At 42.2% G+C, this 26,166-nt stretch overlaps 1 protein-coding gene and 1 long non-coding RNA gene across 4 annotated transcripts in view; one reads left to right on the forward strand and one right to left on the reverse strand.

Moving 5' to 3' along the window:
• LOC6573876 (stAR-related lipid transfer protein 13) overlaps positions 1–26,166 on the reverse strand; it is a 100,330-nt gene that overhangs the window by 52,434 nt on the left and 21,730 nt on the right. For 2 of the 3 annotated variants that reach the window (XM_032728281.2, XM_032728279.2), the window contains exons 2-3: positions 25,338–25,506; positions 13,631–13,672 (exon numbers count right to left, since the gene is read on the reverse strand). The gene's annotated coding sequence lies outside the window, so the exon portion shown is untranslated. The remainder of the gene's footprint in view (positions 1–13,630; positions 13,673–25,337; positions 25,507–26,166) is intronic. The other variant, XM_032728280.2, reaches the window with a different exon arrangement.
• On the forward strand, positions 13,595–14,993 carry LOC26528226. The gene is made up of 3 exons (XR_001449573.3): positions 13,595–13,686; positions 13,845–14,271; positions 14,335–14,993. It is a non-coding gene; the product is annotated as an uncharacterized LOC26528226 (long non-coding RNA).

Raw genomic sequence — 26,166 nt, forward strand, 5'->3', positions numbered from 1 at the left:
ATAATGGACGCCCTGTGGGCTGCCCCAAAGCGAGCGGCAGCAAACATAACTCGACATTGGCTTCCTGCACAATGTGCAACATTTTGCTGCACGTCCGGATGTTTACAACAAAATAAACAACACACACACACAGAGAGAGAGAGAGAGAGCTCGCCTTCTCATATCATTTCAGTTCAGTTCAATGCGCACTCAGCTCGCATCAAAATCGATCGATATGCAATGCATAAAACTTGTTACAGTTTCAATTTTGTTTACTTTGCCTGCGCTTTGTGCACTGATCAAAGTCACATGGAAATTTATTATATAACCCCGTTAACAAGTAGACATGTGTAGTAGTTGGGCCGGCATCCAATAATTGGGCGCAATCAATCAGTCGACAAACGAGCGAGCCAGTGAGCGAACGATCTGATCTCATCTGATCAGATCAATTCAAATTGAAATTGAAATCGATGCAGCGTTAATCTGCCTCTTGACCCAGTTGACTCTTAGATCTATCGACTAATATCTATATATCTAACTGCACTGTGGCCACAGGTGAATGCACTCGAAGCAATTCGTGAACGTATTCTTTATTTTGTTTACTAATGAATTCCACAATGGCATCCCGCCAGAGTCAGAGAGAGAGAGAGAGAGAGAGATAGATAGAGAGATCTGTTTGAAGAGCTTTGCTTGTAATTGTTCTCTAAATGATTGGGCGAGGCCCTGCCGTCATCGTCTGCGGTTGCGCCATGTGGCTTTTGGGTCGCCATAATGAGGTGCCAAAGGTAAATAAGCTGCACAAATATGACCAAACGATATTTTCCTACTCGTCTTAATTCTACCCCAATCACCTGACATCTGCTGCAGCGTTCTCTAATGAGCTTTCGTCAATCGGAAATTCGAATTTGTTATTCCAACAGATGTTTGGTAAAATCAAACATAAATTGGGTATATTGAATATATGAAGAGTGAAATAAATGTAAAATGAAATTGGAATTTTTAGAGAATAAAATGTTATTTTAATCTATTTCCTTGAAGATAAACAAATATATATATAAATTGGTAATAATCTCTATGCATGAATAGAGTATATCTTGGTCTAACAACTATAATGAAAATAAATATATATATAAAATATATAAGAACTATGATAATCACAAATTTATAATAAACATTTTGCATGAACAGGGTATCTCTCGGTCTAATAACCATAAAGTGTTTGCTCTGTTTATTTTCATAAAACTTTGCTTCATACACTAAACATAATACTTATAACAATCCCATCAGAGCTCTACTCTAATTAGATTTCTAAGTGTTTTTCCAGCATTTTTCTTGTCAAGCTTGAGCCTGACTTTGTTTTCCCACTGTGGCTGCAGCTCAATCGTCGCGTCGTAGGCACATTGCAATGCGAGAGGCGAAGACAAACACAGCTGTCGAGTCGACTGGAGCTAGCAATTGTTTAGAAATTTTGTGGCCCCAAAAATTAAAAAAAAAAGAGAGATATTTCAATAAATACTCGTTTAAGAGCCGGCTGGGGCAAGCCATTTGGCATGACTGCAAATTGGGAACGCATCAGTCGAAGCTCAATTTGTTTGTTTTTTCTATTCCATTTTTATTTTTGTTTTTATTTTGTATTCTGTTTCATCTTGGGCAAAAGCTCGAGCCGCTGATAGAATTGTAACAACTGTCGCCGCATAAATAAAGCAATTTTGATTTATGCTCCGTTCGAGATTATGAAATCGGCAAGAGCAGCAGTTGCTGAAGTTGCTGCAGTTGCTGTTGCAGTTGCAGTTAGAGCCAGAGCCAGAGCCACAGGCACAGGCCAAGGAGAACGGGCGAAGCAACGAGTGGTTGCCGTGCCACACGGATTTGCATGTCTAGCGCCAATAATTCTAAGGTGTGCACTCCGATGATATTTGAAGTGGTTGGCGGTGCGCCGAGATGACGACGTTTGATATGGCGCGAGGCAATGCGACTAAAAGCAATCGCAATGGCAATCGCCAATCTCTGGCCCATCCATCGATGTAAATGTGCGTGGAATTGTAAGTTTATTTTTTCTTCTACTTTAACTTTTTACTTCTTTTTTTTTTTTTTTTTTTTTTTTTGCAATTAAAAGAAACCACAGCTGCAATCTTTGAGCATGGCTTTTGTGCATGTAAGCGGCGCTTTTCAAAACTTGTGCTGCTTATCAAGCAGCTTGTTGTTGTTCTTGTTGTTGTTGTTGTAGCCGTTGTTGTGATTGTTGTTATTGCAGATGCAAGAGGCGATTGGCGCGCCGGCACGCAAATAACCAACGCACGCCCAGTTTGAGTTGGCAGTCGAAGTTCCTGCAAGTGCAAATCTCTCTGAGTCATAGGCTGTGGTGCACGGCCCACAGACAAAAGCCTCATTAGGCCTGCTCTCAGTCCCAGTCTGATCTGGATCTGGATCTGGGCTCGTTTCAATTTCTGCGTTGGCGTCCAGCACTCCTCTTTAAGTACATAGTTGTAGTTGTTGTAGTGATCGCAGGAGCAGACCCCAGACAGACAGTCAACCGCCATCATCCTGAGCCGCTTCTTCAGCTATTTGCGTACATTATTGTCAAATGGCGGGGCATGGTAAATCATAGATGTCAGACGTCTGATAGCCAACTCTTGAATTGGTTTTTACGCCGATTAAATTGATTTTCCTGGTAGTGAAATCAAAAGTTTCGTTGACCCACAAATTCACATGGGGTCTGCTCGAAATTTATTATTATTATATATTTTTCTTTTCTTTTCGCCATGGCCTATTAAAATATAATACTTTATACTTGCGCGTAGCTTGTGCCAGATTTTTGCAGATTTGTACATCGGCCGCGCAGGCGCTGAGACAAAGCCCGAGAATATCGGAGCCAACTTTCTTATTAAGAATTATATATATGCGACCGTAATGAAAAGCCATAAAAAATGATACTTATATGAGTGCAGCTACCCCTCGCAGTCGTTCGCAGTTCGCAGTCGCCGCGGATGCAGTTCGATTCCCAGTCGCAACAAATTTGACCCAGAATCGACAATATCGCAGTTGAAGTAATGCGGAAGTTCTTTTTACTGCTCTGCAGCGGCCTGGCGGCGGAGTTATCTTTCGTTGCGTATAAATATATTTAATGACTCAATTTGTAATGAAAAATGTGTTGGGGTCTTAAGCCATCTTGTTTGCTCAGCGCCTGCATTTGGCACTCGTAAGCCCCACTTGCAGAATTTGCCATAATTTTGCCTTAATTGCGGCGAGCTGAACCGAACTGAACCGAACTGCGGCTCGCATGAATATTGACTCTCTGTTGGTCGTTTACTCAAAGAATTTGCATTTCCACTTAATTTTACATAAATTGTGTAATTTAAAGCATCCAGTTGCTCGCTCGCTTTTGTTCTTTGGGCTAAGGACTTCAGCGTCTACGAGATGTGAAACTAATTCTGTTGATCTCCAGACGTGAAATCACATGCTAAAATCCAAAACAGGTTCAAAATTCAATGTGGTCTGGCCTTTGTTTGCTTTAATCGTATACAATTTTTATTTGTCATACAACAAAATTCCCTTAATTGCGAATTGTGTGGCTAACACGGGAGACAGAGAAAAAGAGAAAGAGAGAGAGAGGGAGAGAAACCCCAAGAGCCAGTTATGGCGACATTCTTTTCAGCTATTTTGACTGCTTTTATTTTTTTATGGCCGGAGCAAATGGCGAAAATAAAAACAGCAAAGTGTCAATAGGCCACAGTGCATAAATTTTACTAATTAACATTTATTGTTTGCTGATAGTACAACAATAACAACACAACAACAACAATTGACACAATATCGCCTAGCTATAAAATATCATTCAATTTGCTTGCCATAAACTTTTATGATTTTGCGATTTCGATTTTGCTATTGAAAAATGGAACTCGTTGAAACTGACCCTGACAAATAATTTACAAAATATTTCAATAGCAACATATTTTGTGAAATTAAAAGCTTTTGTGTGCTGATAAGGAATATGTACATATGTACATAATTTTTAATGCTATAAATATATATGACTGTATTTTATTTGTTTGATGTTAGTATAACATTAGTTGGAAGAACTGTTAAATCGCATTACATTACAAAAGAAGACTAATAGAGCCGAGATTTGAGAAGAATTAATGACAGCTCTATAGGTTAGTCGTCTCCCGTTGTCAAATTCGGAACGAGGAACGAGCGAGAGAAGCTTCTGACATGCACAGAGAGAGAGAGAGAGAGAGAGAGAGAGAAAGAGAGAGACAAGAAGATCGCCTCGTTGACAGAGAAGCGGAGCCAAAAATCAGAAGTTCGGTCGGCACACTCAGAGAAAATATATGATAGGAATGTGAGTCGCTAGCATATAAGTTTAATAAAACAATAAATAATAATACATAAAATAATATTAGGAAATTATTAAATATATAATGATGTCTTAATTGCCTACTGGGAATACATCAGAATAGCCCCCATCCTCGACAAAATATCATTCATAATGTTTGGAATAAACAATAGTATTATTATGCATAAATCATTTTAATCTTCCTCAGTTGAGGACAAAATGACAAAATGAATAAACTAAACAATGAATTTGATTAAATAAAAAATAATAAAATTAAATAAAATTGTTATTATTAATATTATTATACTTTATTGTATTATTTTGTTTATTATTATTATTATCACTATTAAACAATTTTACCTTGATTTAAAGGCAACTCTATCAAAGTCTGTTTACAACTTACACTCCTGATAGTTCTCAGTCTTATCCCATTCCAGTAACAAACTAATCATAATAATGAAATATAATATTTAAGCATCTGGCGTTAAGGAACAAGCATATAAAAACTATAAACACAAAACTAAAGAATTGTGCCCCGGAATTAGTTCAGCACTTGGAATGGCACTCGTTGATAAGAGACATGGACCATGCTCGACGTAATCAGCGCCCAATCAGGCACCAGCAGCTCCAGCAAATGAATGCTGGCGACTGGTAATTAACCCAGTGCATTATTGACCGTTTGTTCTCCATACAGATACAAAATGTTTTATAGTGCGCACACAATTTAAAGTTATTTAGAGGCGGACAGACGCGGAAGACCAAATTGATATGATTGAAGCAAATGCAGTGCGTCTTGTCTGCGTCTTTGTCTTTGTAGTGGTTATTATTATTATTGCTGCTGCTGTTGCTGCTGCTGTTGTTGTTGTTGTTGGTGCTGTAAACAAACTAATTAAAAGTGACACTGACAGCTGATGACAATTTACGCAGCTGCTGCTTCGAAGGGATACACTGAGCTAAGCTCCATTGCATTGAGTTTCTCCGCAAGAATTTCTGAAGTCTGGGGCAAGATGTGCCACAGACTCTGCCTTAGCGTACCCTATGCCACATAATAAATGTCGCTGCATTGCGTTTGTTCAATTGAAATGTTGCACGCGTAATTGCGAAAAACTTCAGCTGCGCTTCAAAGCAGCAATAACAATCAACCAAGAAGCAACAGCAGCAGCAGCAGCAGCAGCAGCAACGGCAGCAGCAACAGCAGACGACGCATTCAAATAGAAATGCAATTTAAAAGACGATCATTTAAATTAGCCACAACAGCGCGCTGCATACAAATTGATGATTGCCACTGGTAAATGAGGCATTGGCAACATGTTGCCAACAGCTGCTGCAGCTGCCGTCAATGTTGCTGGCAACACATGTTGCACACGTTAAATCTAGCCAAGGCTACATGTTGTAGATATTCTCGTCTCGTGTCCTCTCTCATCGGCAAGCATACCCCTCAATTCGCCATTTGCCATAGGGTATACACATGTATGTGTGTGCGGCACATGCATGTGATATGGCAACAATCTGTGCAGCGACACACCTTAGAGCAATGCAAAGCGACGACAGTCAGTCTGGCAAAACATGCGAAACGTGGGCAAATAATTATATAGAGACCCACTTGGCATTGCTGTTGTTGTTGTTGCTGTTGTTGTTACTGTAATTGTTGTCTATTTGGTGTTGGCTTTTAGCGTAAATGCAAAAACAAAACAACAACACGAGCAACGAGAGCGGCAAACAAAGCGCATGTTTAACTTGAAATTGTTACACATTTTTGTGTTGTTGTTATTGTTGTGTTGTTGTTGCAGCTGCAGCAACAGCAACAGCAACCGACCGACCAGTGACAATCATAATTTTTCATAACTCAACCGGTTTTTCGGCGAGCCTGACTGACGTTTATGTTGCTTGTTTTGTGCTAGCGGCAGTTTTTAGCTTTTATATGCCAACAAAATGTATCTATATACATGCATGCGCCTGTCTGTGTGTGTGTGTTTGTGTGTGGTGGGCTGCACATGCGCACAAGTGTCGTCGGTGTTGGCGTCTGCGTTCGCATCTGACTCCGCATCTACTACAGCTACTTACACGACAAAAACAAAAACAAAAACAAAGTAAATGCCGCTAAGCGTTAACTCGCATGCGGCTGGGGGGCAGCCAGGCGACAGGGTTCAGGGAGCGGTGTCGTGCTCATTGCACAAAAGAATAATGTGGCATGTGCGCTCGGCCTGTAATTACCTGTGGGTACACGCACTCACACCTACACACACACACGCACACACACACACAGCGGACAGGTATGTATATAAGTTGTATCTCGATCGCTCGTAATTAGCCGCATTTTTATGTACTTTTTGGTTGCTGCTGGTACGCAATGAAGGCCCTCGACTCAAGGTACGAGTTTTTTTTTTTTTGTTATTTAATTTTGTTGGTGTTAATAAAACATGTTTGCATAATATTGTTGCTATTTGGGTTTAGGTTGCAGGGCAGCACACATGGATCTCTTGACTGCCAAGGTGAGGCGGCGGGCTGTTAGAAGCGTGAATACATAATACCCACATGGCATTGAAATTATTGTCAAATCTCCAACAGTTGGCCATTTGGGAATGTTCAGACAGCTGAGGTTTATTCTCGATTTGAGCTTAGCTTGCAACAATTGCTTGCTCGTGGGATTCAGAGCGTCAACGTCAACGAAATGCATACGACAGAGCAGTCTATAATTTTCAAGCATTCAAGCATTCAAGTGCCCATCATGCTGGCATGCCAGAGCCATTTTTCTCTCGGCTGGCTTGTGAAAGGAGCAGCAGCAACAGTTTTGCCAAAATGCCGAGGAGCTTGCCCAGCGCAACAGATAGACAACAGACAACATGGAAACATGGAAAACTATTGCAGCTGCAATTACTCGCACTTCAAAATGCCAACCTTTTGAACAAAGAGAATTTTTCGTTGGTTTTTGTTTTTTTTGTGCAACAAATCCAAAGCAAGGCAAACAACAATGGCCAGCCTGGCAACATCAATCATTTCGCATTTTACATTTGCATGCAACAGACGGTAGCCCTGCCACAGCAACTGCAACAGCAGCAGCAGCAAAACGAGAAATAAGACATAAATTAGCCGCAGGGACTGTGTTAAGCTTAAATGCGGCACTTGCTGCCCTGCTCCTTGGCTGGGCATTGGTGGCAGCCATGGCCATGTAGTTCCATTGTAAACAGCCCGGCAAAGAATAACCCTTAGCATTTCGAGATCCTCTGGCCATTTCATTAGCATACGGAATCGCATTTGAGGTGCAGGTCTTGGGCCATTTATGGTCAACTCACCGCATGAGTCACACTCACACACGCACACACACACACACACACACAACCACAGTCAGCCCACTTGAGAGCCCTGCATTGTCATTTAGCTACTCGTCATAGTTGTTTTTGTTGCTGTTTTCTGCCTTTAAGGTGTATTCCAGTCACCCACACGCGGTTTTATGACAAGCCCCTACGATTCCATTGACCACATCCGCTACGACTCGATGACTCACCTGGGCAAGTGGGCAGATTTGCTCTCGGGCGTAAACATTTGCATTTGCTAAAAAAAAAAATCTCGTTAGCTGTAATGGAGGTCAAGGCCTTAGAATTCGATTCTGGAATACAGGTGTGTAGTCCGTCTAATTGAAAATGTAGCGATAACATTCCATGAAGTACTTTTTTACTATTTACCGCTTTCAGTCACTTTCATTGCAGCGCGATAGCAATGGACATAATTACGTGTAGCTGTTGATAGGAGCCATTAGGTATTGTTATGGTTGTTTCGTGTTCCTGATAAAGTTTGGAATTTCGTTGAACAATCGTAAGAGCTGAAGCTACTACCCGGATCTGCATGCACAGTCATCGAGTGCTGCGGAGGGAGTGTTCGCATGGAGATACTGTGTAAATAGAATGCGAGTAGAATAACCACACTTTCATTATTCACAAGAGTTTTATCATAACAAGCCGCAACAATATCCATTTGGAGCACAATATATAGAAGAGCCTTTTCTTGTTATTTCTTCATTCGCGAGCCGCTGACATAACATTTCGCATGGCCATGATTTATGCAAAATCCAAATGCGTACAAACGAACAGGCTTATCTCAATGAGCTGCTGCCGATGGCCATGGGCTGCCTGGCTAAGCACGCGGCCAGCTTTTGGCTCTGCCTCTGGCTCTGGCTCTGGCTCTGGCTTTGTCCATATGCGTGCAGCTTTGGCTATAGTGCCAAAGCAACAACAACAGCAACAACAACGACACAACAGCGATATTGATAGGCGCAATTAATTATACGCGTCTCACACTGACAGTAAGCGTTTTGCTTTGGTCGCACCGTTCGACGCCGCCGTTGCCCTCACACCACATTGCCCCTCTTTAGCTCTTCCTCTTCGCTGCGCTCGGACGTCGCGTCGTAGCACGTATCAATGACCAAATGACATATTAGCCTTCGTCTTAGTGTAAAAAGCCGCGATAACTTTGGCAGACGCACACGCAATGTGGCCCCAAGCGAACCAACAATACTAGCGACAACAACAACAACCAATGCAGCGACAACAGCGACAACAACAACAATGTCTCTAAGAACTGGGCGGTCAGCTAATCGTTTATTGAACCCGTCTGAAAAATAATGCGCATACGCAGCGTGCACCATGGCGCGTTGTATTTAACGTTTTGTGGCCGGCTTTGGTTAGCCAAGCGCTGCATTTCCAACTGTGCTGCACCGCTGGCCCGCTGCTCGCGTTGAGTGCTCCAAATTACTACCAAATGGCATCGGAACCCCATAGGGCAGCACTGATTAGCAGACCAAGTATGCGTGTGTGTGTCTGTGTGTGTGTGTGAATGTAATAAACATAAATGCATATGAGTTGGAAGCTTATGTGCACGTTTTGTTTGAAATATGAGCACCTAAGTGACTTTATCACAGGAACAGAGATAGAAACAGAGACAGAGACAGGTAGAGAACGAGAGAGAGAGAGAGAGAGAAGGAGGCACTGTCACTGGCGCCTTTGCAGTGCTTCCCATGAACTTTGGAGAGCAGAATGCAACTCCCACGCTATAAAGCAGCTCATTTAGTGCATTTGTCACGTCTTTGTTGTTGGTTCTGCTGCAGTTATTTACGAGCGCGAAGCGTGTTGTGTGTTTTTGTTGTTGTTGTTGTTGTGCTGCTTAGAATTATGATGCTTCCAGGAGCAGGCAAACAAGACAAGAGACAAAAGACAGCAGCATGACGACAGCAACTGATATATATTTACGCCTATAGATACATATATCGCATTCAATTGAGTTAACGCATTTTGCTCCTGCTCGTAAGCGAATGTTTTTGCAAATTGTCAGTTACTACTGTGCAATCGAGCACAACAATGGCAGCAGCAACAATTGCTGCAGCAACAGCAACACTTATGGCATGGCCATAGAGTGAGCTTCTCCAGAGCCCTCTCCAACTGATTTGCTAAACAATTACGAGTACGCATACGCGCTCTGGTGCAGTGCAGCAAATAGGCTGTACAAGCACTTAAGATAAAAATCTTAATAGAATTGCCAGGCGCATTGCAATACAAATACAAATACAAATACGAAAAGAGCTTGAGGAAAAAGCGAAAATGAAAAGAAAAAGAGAATAAAATAATAATAAAAGCAATGGAGCCCAGCTAGTTGCTGTTGTTGTCGGAGAGCTGAGACCTAATGATATTTATCAGCGATTTATACCATTTCCATGGGGCATCATCATATTTACAAGTTAATATTTGCGCTAACAAGATTTGCCTGGGCCGCACAATGCCAGCCACAAAGCCGGCGATCAGCCAGCCAATGGCTTGTCTGAGCCGTCTCACAGCCTCATGCCAGGAATCCCACACAAAAGGATCGCATCTACGGAAATCTCTACGGGCGAGAGAGCGACATGAGTAGACAAGCAAAATGCTTTAAGGCACAAAACATGTAGATTTCATTAAAGATATCGCAACTGAGACTGTGACTGCGACTGAGACTGCGACGGCGACGGCGACTGCAGTTGCTGCTGCTGAAGGGCGCAGCGGACGCAGGGCCACTTTGCATGCAGCAGCTGCAGCCAGCGAATGTGCTTGAGCTTAGCTTCGCTGGTGCCATATGCCCTGTGAGCTGGCCATTTGTGATGCGTGAATGAAGTGCAAGACGTGACGCTCCAATACGAGTTCTAATGAAGGACACGACTGCGACTGCGACGGCGACGGCGACGGCGACTGCCAGCTGTGGCCTAATAGTTGAGGTAATAAAATGGCAATTAAGTGTCTTTATGGCCAGGAGTGGGCCACGGCTCCACAGAGATCGACCGAGATCCTTTTATGCGTTGCAATAAAAATACTTGTTTATCCATGTAACAACAACTTCATACAAAGGAGCCTCGGCATTTCAGCATATACATACATACATAGATAGGTGGGTATATTCTGTTTAGGGCTTGTCTGCGGGCATGGCTTGTTTATGCTTATTGTACACATAAGTTTGTGCTATTTTATAGTTTTATAGCTTACACATGTCCAAGGCATTCGTAGGTGGGCAGGCGTTGCCCAGTTTACGTTTATTGATTTTAAGTGTGAGTTTATGTTGTCTCCCGGACGGACGATCTGGGACCGATGAGTGCAGCATGTCCATAAACATAGAATGATTCGAATGCAACGCCTCGCATCCCATTCGTTCGGCGTGTCAAGTTCATAAGCAGCGCACACAATTAACATGCCCCGGCGAGCGCAGAGTGAAAAGGAGTCAAGTGGTGCCACGCTGTGCCCGGTAATGAAAGGAATCAGACGTGGGCTTTCATTCCACTTGGCCAGCATAACAAAAGCAGCGTTCAGATTAACGCAAATCAAGCAACAGGCGGGCATATTTAGACCTGTTCCACTTTTTATAAAAAACAACAACAGCGACACATTAAGTCTTTGACTTTGACTCTGCAGTCTAAATGACTTAAACGGCTAAGGCTATTAAGCTAATTTTATATATTTATTTATTATTTTTATTTTTTATATTTATTTTTTTATTATTATTATATGTAATAATTGATTTTTATTATTTTTTTATTTTTTTTTATTATTATTAATCTTCTCACTTTATATATTTATTTTGATTTAGTTTTTTCTTGTGTTTAATGTTTGTTAAAAAATAACTAACTAAGAACTAAGACATTTTAGTAAGACAGAAAAAACTTTAATTCGAATCACATTTATTGATTGAGTGAATTCCAATTCGACTCACCTAAAATGTAATTTATTTAGGAAAATGTAATTTATTTATCTAAATAACATTATTTAATTGAACTATTTAAAATGTGTATTCATGAAGCTGAAAGATACTTTATTTTAAAAATTAATTCATATTTTTAAAAAATAAAGATTCCAATTTATTAAATTAATAGATTATGTACAAAATTATTTCTTTTTTTTACAATTTTTAAAATTATAATTTACAATTAATTGCCTACTTTACTATTCTCTATTTTCCGAAGATCTTAATAAAACAAGCAAACTCAATTTCAATAATTGAAAGGCAATTCTAAGACTCTCACTCTCTCTCTCTCTCTTTCTCTCTTTTTTTTGTTTCACTCTTTCCCTCATGGCTCTGTCTCTCTTCCTTTCTCTAGAATGCAGATAACAATGTTATACAGATCAAATTTTGCACTTTTGGCCTTGTTTAATCTCACATAGAAAACAAATTAAATTTTCCACTGCCAACCAAATTCATTGTTTAAACGGAAATTGCTGAGCTACACAAATATTTGAATTATTTCAAAAGAAAATAACAACAACATTGACAATAAACTGCATTGCTTTTGCCCATATATCAAGTCATTATTTATGAGTCATATCAGGGCAAAAGCAAAAAGCCAAAGACCAACAGAATCACATCACGGGGCGTATGCGTAATTTCCTGAAGCATTTCGCTGTTTGCTTTTACAGTTGTGCTGCTCTCTGGAACTGCCAGAGCTGGTTCTGATCTGCGCCGGTGACAGAAGCGCCGCAAATTCACGTCACATGGCGACTCAGTTGGCACTTTATGGGCCGCCTTTATCTGCGCTGTCATTTATGGTTATTTAAAAGCGTTAGTTATCATTGTTGTTATGGCTCTTGTTGCCGTTGGTTGTTGTTCTCTGGCTGTTGTTGTTGCTGCTCGTTTTGAGAGTTGAGCGCACACCAAAACAAAAATACAAATAAAAATAAAGTTGTTTTCACCTTTTACGCTTAACTCGTTTAGAAATTAATGCGAATTCGATTTTGAAATGTGTTTGTCGAGTTTTGACGATTTTGAGTCACAGCAAATTTCGCAAGAATCCGCACTGATGTGCAATGGCTGAAGATAGAGCGAAAGAGATAAGCAAAGGGAGAGAGAGAGAGAGCATTAATGTGTACACATCGTAGCGAGTTTAGCAAACAGTTGGGGAGCAACAGCAACAGCAGCAACAGCAATAGCAACAGAAGCCACAGCTACAACTCTCGTCGGCATTGGCACTGCATATTTGCATAAGAATTAGAAAACCCGCGGCGCGACAACGCAAGGCACGCAGAAATCTTGTATGGCATGGGGCGGCCATATAAAGTCGCCGGCACACCAAAATAATTCCCGTGTCTACACCTTCAATAGCAGCAGCGGCAGCCGACGACACGAACAGCAACAAACTGGCCCATCAATGTTGCTAGCAGCAACAGCAGCAACAACAGCAGCAGCAGCAGCAACAACAACGACAACACAAATGGCAACATTAGCGCAAATTTCAACGGAGCACAATTTGAATTTGATTTTGTTGTGCGACACACACACACACACCCATACACACACACACAGATGCGAAACACGTTTCTTGTATATATTTATTTCGTTTCGGTTTTTTGGGCATTTTTATATATGCATACATATACATATATATAGAAAGAAAACAAATAACAAAACGAGACTCTCCAGAGCGTCAGACACATTACATTAGCCAGGTCTATCGCGCCTCTGGTCCGCGGTCTCGGCCTGGCCAATGACTTCGAAAACATGTGTTGATTAACATAAATGATTTCTGTCTGCCTCACAGCACGTTGTTGTTGCTCTGTGTTTCTTGTCATCTGCTGCTGCTGCCGTCTTGACTCCATGTAAAATTTTAAAATAATATATAGATATTCATATACATACAAACATATATATTTATATTGTTTATTTTGGTGTCAAAATGCGAACAGCTACGTTGTGACATCAGGCATTTGGCATCTAGTATCTGGCAAATATTTATTGATTTCATTTGGCATATTTGTTCATCTTGTTTCATTTCGTGTAAAATCTCTGTTTAGCAATGAAATCATTTGTGCTTACCTTTTTTGGCTGCAATTTTCATGCAAATCTATCGAGAGCGAGCTGCAAAGAGAAAGGTAAAGTTTTGTTGGTTAAAAGTGAATAGCCCCACAGCTTAATATATGATTGTTTGGTATTTGTACGATTCTACGACATTTCTCGACGAGTTTCGCCAGAAATCTGAAAATCGACGGCAATAAACTATTGATAAGTATTTGGCTATAAATCTTGGTAGGTGTTGTCTAGTACGACGGCTCGCGAAATTAGTATGCAACGCATGCTGGACAGTGTTTGTTGATGATCGGCCAGGCAACTGATTGGATATGCATTTAGGCAATGATTTATACACACACAGGCAGAACGGAACAGCAGCTGGCCAGAGATGATTGCCAAATGTATCATCCAGCTTGCAGAGCAGCTAGCTCAAGTTTTTGCAATTCAATCAGATGACATTGGCTCAGTCAACGGAACCAGACGTCATTTGAAATACAAATCGCTACACGTAGCACATCAGGTTTCGCCATGGCCACCGCACTCTAACATACTCGGACAGACAGTTCGCTTCTCAGTCTGTCTGCTAGTCACTTAAAGCTGTAGAATTTCTAAACTGGTTGAGCAACACAAAAGGCCGCCGGACCGAGCGTTCATTATACTAACTGCAAGTATAACAAATTCCAATAGGTGCTGAACTGTTTTTACTTTCAAATGCCGCGCATATTTCACAGCTCGGTGGTGTGGTGGTGCGATGGTGCAATGGTCAGCTGCAATGGTGCAGCTCCGGATAACAATTTGCGTGTGTTAATTGAGACTAAACAGCAGTCGGTAGAGGCGAGTAGAGGTAGAGGCGGCCCTAACGCTTTGATTAATTATGGACGGCCTGTCATAATTTACATTGCAACGAAAGTGATGGACACAGCTCCGGAGCTCCACAGCTCCACGGACTGACAGCTCCCACTGTTAATTTGCTGTAATTGCGCTGCCTAGGCAAATGCATGCAACGGGGTGACATATGCTGCCGCATGGCATGCAAGAATTCAATTAGGCGTTGAGAAATACATATACATACATATATATATCTATGAATATATCTGTTGCACAATGCTTTCAGTTTGTCTCACAGAAAATGAAAGCTGCTTCGTTTTCCCATTGTTATTGTAACCCACAAAAATTGTGGCGTGGCACTTGAGGCGTTTGGCCAAGCAGTTGACAAATCATCATCAGATTTACTTTTCAAGAATTAATTCGCCAGCGCTGCGAATAACGCCAACTCATGGCCTAATCAAAAGTAAGAGTAAAGCAACTGTTAATAACCAGCCAGCGTCGAGCATCATCGTAAACAAACGCAAACACAACAAATATAAATACAATCAACAATGAAAACAAATGATTGTTGCCTGAGCATTAACCCATATTTCTTTTAGCGAGAGTGAGAGGGGGAGAGGGGTAGAGAGAGGGGGATAGAAAAGTTGCTTGCGTGCCTGCAACTTATTGATCAGCGCCACGTGATCGAATCAGCAGCAGCAGCAGCAGCAACAGTCGCAGCAGCAGCAGCAGCAACAGTTGCAACTACTGACACACCTCTAGTTGCAGACGAGAAAGAGGTAAAGGCTGCAACAGCAACTGTTGCAATAATGAGCAACTGCCAGTTAGATAAGGCAATTGTGTGGGTGCCACAGTTGGAGCCACCTGCATGGCAAATTTGAAAGCCTGCCAATCAGTTGAGACTCCGACTGGGTCTTGGGTCTAACAATACTTCTGCCACAGACGGCGGCTCAGCGTGCGACTGCCAAAATATTGTGTGCACACGATTTTGTTATGCATTTCAAATGCAAATTGGTTTTGAAAGGTAATTGATCCCAGTCCGCAGAATAATTCTCTCTGTGTGTTGACTTTCAAATGCAGCACAGGAAATACGACAACGAAACCTGAAAAGACACAAACAAATCGAACGAAATACCATGGCACACGATTTGTGAACTGATTTTGTATGCCGTCAGCGAAGACAAAAAAGAAAAAAAAACAAAGAAGGAGAAAAACCAGAGTCAAACAATATTAAATAAACTCTGCACGAGCTGTGGCACATTTATAACTTTGAACTTGACGGGGCCCGCAGAGATCGCGAGTCGCTTTGAGGCCTTTAGCTCCATTGATATGACGGCGTTAATTGATTTTCGTTTTCATTAACATTTTCCAAGAGTTTCTTTTTGGTACGCTTCGTTGGGAAATCGAAGACTGCTTATCGTCACACAGGGCAGAGCCAGAAGAGGCCGCCTCCTGCTGTAGTTCTCCGTTTTTTGTCGCCTGGGCCAGTTGGCTAATCGGGTTAAACGGTTCATTACGCATGCGCGCAAGCGTTACAAATTAACCCAGTTATTTATGATTATTTAGTATCTAATTTGGGCAGCAATGGAAAATGATTTATATACAAATCGTATGGCAATGGAAATGTTCTTCGTTGTCAGAGTTGCCTCCGCTTGCCCCAGGGGCCAAAGAGAGAGACAGAGAGAGCGAGAGAGAGAGCCGTAGAAGACCATCATGTAAATTGCATAATCATTGGGCAGCTGGGCAGCCGCTTGGCCGGCCACTCTCTTAAGGCCATAGATAGCTAGATTCTGTGCTGGCCGAAACTAGTTTCCCACATCTGAAGTTCGACTACTTTGCTCTATTTTCCCCCTTGGTAATTGGCCGGGCAATTGCAATTTGCAATTGTGTTGCCGGCTGCCCCATCTAGATGGATGCCTCAGTTTGATAATGGCCAATGCCAAGGCATGCAATTTTAACGGTTGCATGCTGACCGCTCTAATCTGACTGTGGGAGAAAGAGAGCGAGAGAGAGAGAGCGAGCGAGAGCGGGAGCGATGCTAATGTGTCGATGATAATTCCCAGTAGCCAAACGGCTGCTGATGCTGCCATAAAGGGGGGCAACAAACTGTGCCATGACTCAACTGCCGCCATAAAGCTGCAGCGGACACGTGCGCAGTGCCATTGGCAGGAGGCCTTGTGCTGAACTTGAATGGCTTTTGGCTTTGAGCCTGGCATACACACTTACATATATTAGCGATTTTTATATACACGAGGAGTAAGCGCATTAAAGCAAACAAATACGAAATTTATTGAACGCGCCAGAGGCGTCGTAAAATTAGCTAAAAACAAAGTGTTATGCGCGACAACTGTCAGCGGCAATTAGGCGCATTTTGTTGTCGACGTTTATTTCAAGTCAAGCCAAAACCCGAAGCCGAACAGGCGATTGCAATGAATTTCCCAAAAACGAAAATTGTGCAATAACAATTTGAGCTGCACAGAAAATGCGCCAGCGACTGGCCAGTGCAATAGGAGCTAAACAAAGAGTGAGAAAAAGAGAGAGAGAGAGAGAGAGAGAGAGAGAGAGAGAGAGAGAGAGAGACTGCTGCAGCGTTAGCCTGGTCAAGTGGCTGGCCAATGCGAGAGGAGGAGCAGCGGGGGCAGCTGTTATAGTGGTGGGTGGGTGTGGACAAAACATAGCACAGCTCGCTACGAATTTGTTTCACACAGTTCATTAAGGCGAACAAATAAATAAAGTTCAATTGTGAAATCGAACAACGATCGAAATTGTCAACACACAACGAATGCAACTACAACAACAACAACAACACTGACAATTCATAGCCTAAGCCTAATGAAGGTTAATGGACAGCGAAATGCAGGCAACAACAAAATATAAATATGTGTATACATACACATATTCCAAAACACAAATAAACGATGCTTCGTCAATGCTCGATTGGGGGCGGGGCGGGGGTGGTGGTAGTTGACGAGCTGGCAATGCAAAATACACACACACAGTTAATAAATCGATCGAATTTCATTAATTGTAAAACAAAACTGTAAACCAGATGAGCGGCTCTGGCTCACATACACACACATATACATATACATACACATACACATACACATATGTGTGTATCTTGAGGAAGCGCAGCCAACAATCATGCGGAAAATGCGCCAAGAGCTGCAGCTCTGCAACATGGCGACAACTGCATGCCAACGAAAGGCTGCTGCCTGTCTGCAGAGAGAGAGAGAGAGACACACACACAGACACAGAGATGATGCGTGTGTTGCGCCATAGAAGCTGTTGCAGATACAGATACAGATACAGCAACTGCAGCTTGAGCCATAGCGATATGGATACGCACTCACACTGTGTTGGACAGTGTGCTGGCATTGTTGATTGGTAGGCTGTTAGCTGGCGACGTTAATTTCACTTTAACAAACATTTCGCTTGTCTCCGACCGCAGCCGCAGCCGCAGCCGCAGCCGTTCGCTGTTCGCTGTCCGTTGTCTGTTGTCTGCTGTCTGTGACAGATCATATAGAAATGTGTTGCATTTTTAATCAAAACGATCGATCAAACGGTAGTTTTATGTTTGCCTCCAACATGCCAGACTAACGCACACACACGCATATGCATATGTGCACATGCATTTATGTACGAAGCCCAAGATGTGTGTACGCGCACATATGGCGCTCACTGTGTGACGGTTAGCCCGTTTGTTTGTTTATTTGTTTGTCCCTCTGTTTATCTAACCGGCTTGTCTGTCTCACCCTCTCTCCCCCCTCTCTCTCTCTCTCCCCCTCTCTCTCTCTTTGTCAGTTGCGAATGCATTGCTTGACATACGATACCCTTCCTTCATTTGGCCTGCATCTGCGCCTCCGTCTGCTCTGCCATTTGAGTTTGATCGATCGCTGTTGAAAATATAATTTGGCAGCGTTTGCCTAAAACCAAATGCCATTAGAGCCATTGGGGGGTTACATGCGATTGCCCATTCACCAAAAACACGCCTAAAAACGTCTCAATTACTTATCTACTACGGCTTGGTAATCTGAGCATGCAGCTGCCCTGAAATAGATATTCGATGCGACTATTAGCTGAAACCTTTGAGCCTGGCAACCTTTTGAGCTCTGGCAGCATCTGCACATTCTTAACCTTGGCGCGTTCAACCCTTGAGGCAACCTTGAAGTCGCAGCCAGCTTTAAAAGACCATTAGCGCCTGCTCCAAAACCTTTTGGGCTGCCGCCTTCTGCCAGCCAGCCAGCCAGCCAGCCAGCCCACTCGAGTCGAGTCGCGTGGAGTATTTACCAACATCATTACGATGAGGCTGCACATTTTCCAAAGAACTATTACGGCAACTAAACAAAATTATTCAAGGCATACAACACAGCACCGTGAGGCAGCAATGGGTATGACCCCGCGACGCAGACTCCCACCCACCACCAGCTGAGAGAGACGCCGAGCAAACTTTGTTAGAAATACGCGCATAACAACAACAACAATAAGAACAACAACAACAACAACAAATGTATCTGAACATTTCTTAGAAGTATTTAATGCCCTCACACGCCGACGCCAAGCAGGCGGGGCATGTGAGTTGCTGTTGTTGTTGTTGTTGTGGCAAGACTTTGTAATTTCAAACTATGGCAGTGACTAGCACTGAGACTGAGTTGGAGGCAGAGACTGCAACTGCAACTGCAACTGCGACTGCGACTGAGGCGCTCTGCTGTGGCAAGTGTGACTATTAAATTGGCGGCGGTAATTTTAGGTTGTCTCTCTCTCTCTTTCTCTCTCTCGCTCTGTGTTGCAAGTTGCAAGCCCAAACTCAGACACAGCCACAGACGGCGACTGCACGCAAAGTGACGTCGCCCGCAGCAGCAGCAGCAGCAGCAGTGGAAACAACAACAAGAGCCTGGGCTTGGCTAGAGTCTGGACCACACAGCCAAGCCCGAGACTCATTGCGTCGTCGATGCTTTGGGTTTGTTTGCCTTTACTGAAATTAACTCTGTTGTTGTGCCTCTGCGTGTTTTTTTGAAAGTCTATATGTGTGTGTGTGTGTATGTTTTTGATTACTTCAACTGAAATTATGCAATCGCTGAGGCTGCGTTGCACCCGCGGCACATATGAAAAGCGAGTCTGACAGCCACTCTCTGGAGTCTCCCTCTCCCTCTCTCTCACTCGCTCTCTCGATTCTCAATTGATTTTTTATGAGGAACTTTTTATGAGGCTGACTCTAACAATCAGGCAGAGTCGATGCCTGGTCAGTGGGCCACCCAGAGTTTAATTGGCCATCGATTGTGTAATTAAAACAGGTCTTTTTCTCACAGAGAGCAGCCGTGCAGCAGCATCACAGCAAATCTGCTTAGCGACCTACGCGCGACATTTCAGAATGCAAGAGATTGTCAGCTGAATCTATAGAGCTGAAGCTGTAGCTGTAACTGGGGGCCTGTCCAGCTGTCAGGCGATTGCCCACACGCTTCGCTGCACATGTAAAGCAGCTTTGGCGTCTGTCAGAGGCTGTTTATGTGTGCCGCCTAAAGCGGCTGCCAGCCAACCCAGCCCAGTCCAGCCCAGCCCAGCATAGCCAAGCCAGTGCCATCCAGTGACAAATCAATAGCTAGAACGTAGGCCGATCCGCCTGGTCAGACAGCGCCCAGTCTCAATCCCGGCCAACAGCATGCATTTTAATATGCTGCTGACACTTTTAAATCTGTCACACACACACACACACACACACAGTTCGATATAAGCTCCACAGTGCAGCATATCTTTGGCTGCTCGCAGCAGGCAATCATTTGATAGTGCAACATTATCCGAGAATCTAGAGTCGAGAATCTTGCGCGTGGGCCTACAGCTAATTAAACAACTTGTTTTCTTTTGGTGTTGCTTGCCAAAAATAGAGATAGAGAAATAGACAGCAACAGCAACAGAAACGAGAAACGATAAACGATTTCAGCCATTGCTCAACTCTGATGAGTTCAACCAAAAACTAAGCAAGAAAAAAATACTGAGCTGAAACTAAGATGAAAGACGACCGCCTTGTGCTGCTTACAACTTAATGAGCTCACTTTAACAATATAATAATAGATTTTAAGAGCGGTAGCCATAAAAGGCGTACGTGAGTTAGGCTATCACAATTAATGCTAAGGTCAAGGACTGGGCAAATTTCAAGCTAAAACCTCTGGAGCAAATGGGTCAGCGCTGAGCTCTAGATGAAAATTGCCTTGAATTTTAATCAAAGCTGGTCTAGAATGAAAATGAGAATATGACGGTTGAGCAATTTGAAGATGTGCGAAAAAATGTGTATAATTATACTTAACTAAGAGAATGGAATAATAATGCTAGAATCGGGGGTACCTGACTAGGAGATACCCTGAGCACGGCTCTGGTTCTGAGATGGACGCGATAGTAGGCTAGACAGAAGGATATCTTCAAGAATATATATAATTTATGGGATCTGCCATGTTTCCTTCTGCTTTTTACTTTCCCTTTAAATATGTTAAATATCAAAAAATATTTACATGAAAAAGTCATTTTAATCTTCAAATTTCTTTCTGGTAAAATTGGAATTATTCAATAATAAATAATATTAATACCAATTAAAATAATTTTAATTTTTTTTTAATTTATTTTTTTTTTATATTTATTAAAATAATTATTTATTGATTTTTTATATTTATTATAAAATTATAAATAAAATAACAGGAGCTGAACATTATATTTCTAAGTTATATAATACTTGAATACTTATACACTCAATATAAACTATTTTGTTTACATTTCTTTTTTAATTCGTACGCTCCATGCTTTATTATTTTATTTCTTTTATTTATTTTAATTAACATTCATCTCCAAGTTCTGCTCTGTTGAAATAATTGGCCATATACATATATGAGCGACCCCCACAAAATTTGTTTGATGGCGAGATTGAGATGCGAGCTGGGGCAAGATCATGAGCCAGCTCCATGTCGAGATTTAAATGCATGGCCAATCAGAAGAGAATCATTTGATTAACATTTTATACCAGCCTGCTGCTTTCATTTCAATTGCGCATTCTGAATTTATTAGTGAGCTGCAAAGTCGAATGGCAAACCTAATATATGTCATTTTATGGAGCACAGAACAAAGCCACAAGAGCTGAGGACGAGTAGACGGATGCATGGATGAATGGATGGATGGACGGATGGACTCTGCGGGCCACAGACAATTCCTATGCCAATGCCAATGGCAATGGCTGCAATTCCTTCGATTGCAAATGCGAAAGACGAATGCAAATTTGTGTCTTGTCTCGAGCCACTTGAACTTTTTGTGCTGCTTGCCCCATTGATGCTCCGATACAAAAATGCTGCTGCTGCTCCTGCTGCTGCTGATGCACAGGACGCTGTTGTCAGCCAGTCAGCAGCACTCTGAATGGGCACAAGCCAAAAACAGAAACTGATCTCGGACTTTGAATCTAGCAATGCGCTGCCAGAGCCGACGACTTTGAGGCTTATCTTGTCACACAGCCATAGAACTAGATACAGATACAGATACAGTCGCTTCGTCCGCTCTACTCTGCTGCGCCCGGGTGACGAATTGACGTTTGTTTTGGGACAAGCTCATGGGATGGACGCCAAATAGAAAAGAGAGAGAGAGAGAGAGAGAGAGAGAGAGAGAGAATGCGACGAAAGATTGGCTGGCTGGCTGACCGAGTCCACGTTGATACATTGTTGGAGGAAGTGATCTCATCGTAAATTACAAATTACACAAAGTCACGATATCAATTTCAGATTCCCTCGTGTAGTCGTCGTCGTCGTTGTTGTTGTTGTTGTTGTTGTTGTTGCTGCTGCTGTTCGTTGTTATAATTAAATTGTCGCTCTTTTCTATTCATGTTGCTTTGTTAGTTGGTTTTTGTTTTATTTTTCTTATTTTATTTTTTTCGAATTTGGCTTTTTGCGTACAAGAAAGGAAAAACCAAAATACATTTTTTGCCGTGGGAATTGATTAATGTATTTAAATTTGAATTGATTGAGCTTAGCAGCGGCTTCAAAAAAAAAAAAAAAAAAAAAAAATGCCGAATCGAGTTAATTGAAATGAGAATTCTAAAGTCAGACGAAATTTACATATTTCGAAACCACAAAAGTCTTTGACTGAGGGTCAATACACCTACACCAGGCAACAAGTTTGGGATACTTTGCTACCCATTGGCAGCGAGAACAAGTTCATTAGGAGCAGCGTTCTTCTGTCTTAGATCTGTGAGCTGTGGCCGCTGCCGTCGTCAGAATGGGTATAGTCTCTGGCGAAAGGTGACCCACATGCCGGTGAAAGCCTCGGCATTAAGGCAAAGCGCCTTTAATCAGGCAAACGGCGCGGCCTTTGCCTAAATTTTCAATGAAAAATTCTCGGAAAGTGCATGGTCATGGCATCAGCTGAAACGCTAATAACTAGCTCTGACCCATATTTGTTGTGCATGTGTGTGCGTGTGTGTTGATCTCACCCACACACACACACACACACACAACATGGGCATTTTAATTGAAATTGAATTTACTGGCAACAACATCAAACAGCTGATAGATTTTCCAAGCAATCTCTCGTTCTCGAGATCTGGCTTTTGCAATCACTGAACTAGTTAGACATTTCCTGGTGCCGGAACCAGTTCGCTGTGCGAACGGTTATTGGCCTTTTGCCGCATTGGCATTTACGCAACCGCCGAGCGAACAAACAAACAATCATTGACGCATATAACCATAACAAAACACACTTATCATCCGTCCGGCAGACGCACCACCAGTTGAACCGACAGTTGATCGGCTTCCGCATCTTTTCCATTAATCATACTAAATGCATTACGTGCGTGTTGCCTCTGATCTCTTTGTCTGCGTCTGTTGACATTTGGCTAAGTGCACAAAGGGCTTTAATCGTGTGAGGCCCTCAAAAGCCGCATTGCCAAATAATATATTGAATGTGCATAGCTTGAGCAAATATTATTGATAAACATTGCATGCAATTGCCGCATTGCCTAATTAATAAGGCAAATATTTTGCTATTTGCGGTGCGCATAAAAGCCAGGCAAAAAGCACGCTTATGCAACATGCTGCAACGCCAACAACAACAACTACAGCAGCAACAACAATAAACACTGTCATAAATTTACACATTGTCATGTGCGCAGCTATTCGTTGCTGTTGCTGTTTGCTATTGCAGTTGCCAATTTTCTAACAGCGAAAATTCGTAAAATATTTGCATGCACAAGTGTTTCGCTCTCCGCTTTTGGGCCAGGCACTTATCTGTGGCATGTCAAGGTATGTCATTTGGCTTACTTGTAGGTGGCAGGCCTCAAGATAATATGCGCTGTATACCCTGTCTGAAGGCAGATAGCTGTATGATATAATGCCGAGGAGGGGGGACAAAGTTTGGCTGCCATCTCACAGGGTATGCAGAAATGCTGATTTCACAGTTTGAGTTCGAGTTATGTCACCGGCTGGGCATGGCCTGCACCTGGACGGTCAGCGACAGCGTTTTTGACGTGCTGCAGACATGACAACAACAACAACAACAGCAACAATGGCCAGTTGCACTTGTTGTTGACGCGGCGAGTAATGCGAGACGACGCGTCGAGCGGTTTTCAGATTGCAAACTGCAGCGGCGACGGCTGCGGCTGCTGCTGCTGCATTTTGCATAGTTTTCGCTTAAGGTTTGGCTGATGACCTTCGGTGTTTTGTAGCCATGATCGTTTACATGGTGACAAGCACAACAAAGCAACACAGCAACAGGTATGCGACCATCCTGACACACACACACACACACAGAGGGCCAGGGACAAGGTCAACTGCATATAAAAGCGCTGGCCTTTTTATGTGCATTACAAATCAATATAAATCGAAGAGTTATAAAAAGCTGAGCAGACCATAAATAAAAGCCCATACAATGAAATGTCTCAAGATGCCACCAACAGCAGAGGCCGCAAACTGGAATCGTTCGGGTGAATGGCTGGCTGGCTGGCTGGCAGTTGCAGTTGCTGCCTTGGGAGATGGGAGGCTGCTGTGGCTGCTGGCTGCTGTGGGGCCAACGCATTGATAACTGCAGCAAAGGCGACGGCAGCAAGATGTGCTCGCCAGGCACATAAATCTTTTCACACCCAGCCGCTGCCTGCCCAACCAGCTGCAGCAACAGCAGCAGCACCAGCAGCAGCAACTCCAGCATCAGCTTCAGCTCAGTGCTTAGTATCTGTGCAAAGTGCATGTAGTTTTGAAATTTGAGCTACGCATGCGACGTTCAAGCAGCTAATTACTAGACCAAACTCAAAGCTGGCAAACAATTCTGAAAAAGTTCCACGTAGTGTGATTATCGTAGCTCATAATTTACAAAAAGCAACAACAACAGCAGTAGTAGCAATAGCAGCAACAACAACATTAACAGATATTTTCTGGTTTTTTAATTGGCAAAAACGAAGCGGCATGATATCATATTGTGTATATACTATATGCAGTAATAATTTATTTTTAGCCAAATTGACAGCAGTTGAGCGAAGTCAAAAAAGCAAAAGCGCAGATAAAATTGTTTAGTTAAGAATAACTGAGACACAGTATGAGAGAGAGAAAGAGAGAGAGAGAGAGGGAGAGACTCAACGAGTGCCTGCTCCAGCAAATAATCGGGTTCTGATTTGACTTAACTTATCAATGGGAAGGCATATCATATAGCTAATTTGTAGCCTGGTGTGAATGATTGCCCACACGGTTCAAGGCTCAATGTCATAAAGAAGAAACAACAAGAACAACAAATGTCAATGAACATTTTATAGCTGCAATAACGTAAAGCAGCAGCAACAACAACAACAACAACAAACATAATCAATTTCACAAATTTTACTATGCATTTTACATTGCATTAAAGTTGATTTTCAAAAATCTGTGAATGTTATTCGAATTATGTGCAAACTCACCGATCATTCACTTGATTGGCTTCGTACAGCGTACCACGTTGCGTATGATTGACAATCGCCCAGGGCGCAGCACGCACAGCACTGAAGAAATGAACGGAAACCTAAACACAACTGAACGCCTGCTGTAAACATGAAATGCACCTTAATCCATGGATGAAACGCTACGAATCTGTAATGAAACCAGCAACGAAAACAACAATGAAAATTAATTGTAAATTGTTCAGACGGTGTTTTTTTTTTCGGCTAACCCGCCTTCGTCTCAACAAAAAAAAAAAAAATAAATAAAATAAAAGCAAATAATGTTTACAATGTTTGCTATTTTTTGTTTAGGCGAGGGAACAGGCGGCGTATACGCTATTTGTGCAACAACAACAACAACAACTACAGCTACTCTGTTGCAAGCTTTTGTACGTATTTGAAAACGCATCGTGTCGTATGGCAATCAACGCGCACAGCTGGAAGTTTCTTAGTCTGTTTATACCGAAAGCGAAACGGCAAAGCAGTTGCCTGTGAAAGATTTTTCTTAGCTTTTTTAGCTAGCTAAATCAGCGTATATATAAATATAAAATACAAAAGAAAATTAAACAATACAAGTAGCATTGTCATTTCATATTATTATTTATTATAATAATTGGAAACTGTTTCATTCTTTAATACTGAGTATTTGCTAGTCGAGCAGTCTCGCCCACAATCTTTTGCCGAAACTTTCGTATTGCTGCAAGCAATAACAAATTAGTTGAAAGGCAAATAAACAATTATAAGAAACACATAACAAACCATTCCACACAAGAATTTATTGATTGGCTTATGGTTGCTACTAGAAATCAAA

Source organism: Drosophila mojavensis, unplaced genomic scaffold, assembly GCF_018153725.1.
Source record: "Drosophila mojavensis isolate 15081-1352.22 unplaced genomic scaffold, ASM1815372v1 contig_16, whole genome shotgun sequence".
Classification (NCBI taxonomy): domain Eukaryota; kingdom Metazoa; phylum Arthropoda; class Insecta; order Diptera; family Drosophilidae; genus Drosophila; species Drosophila mojavensis.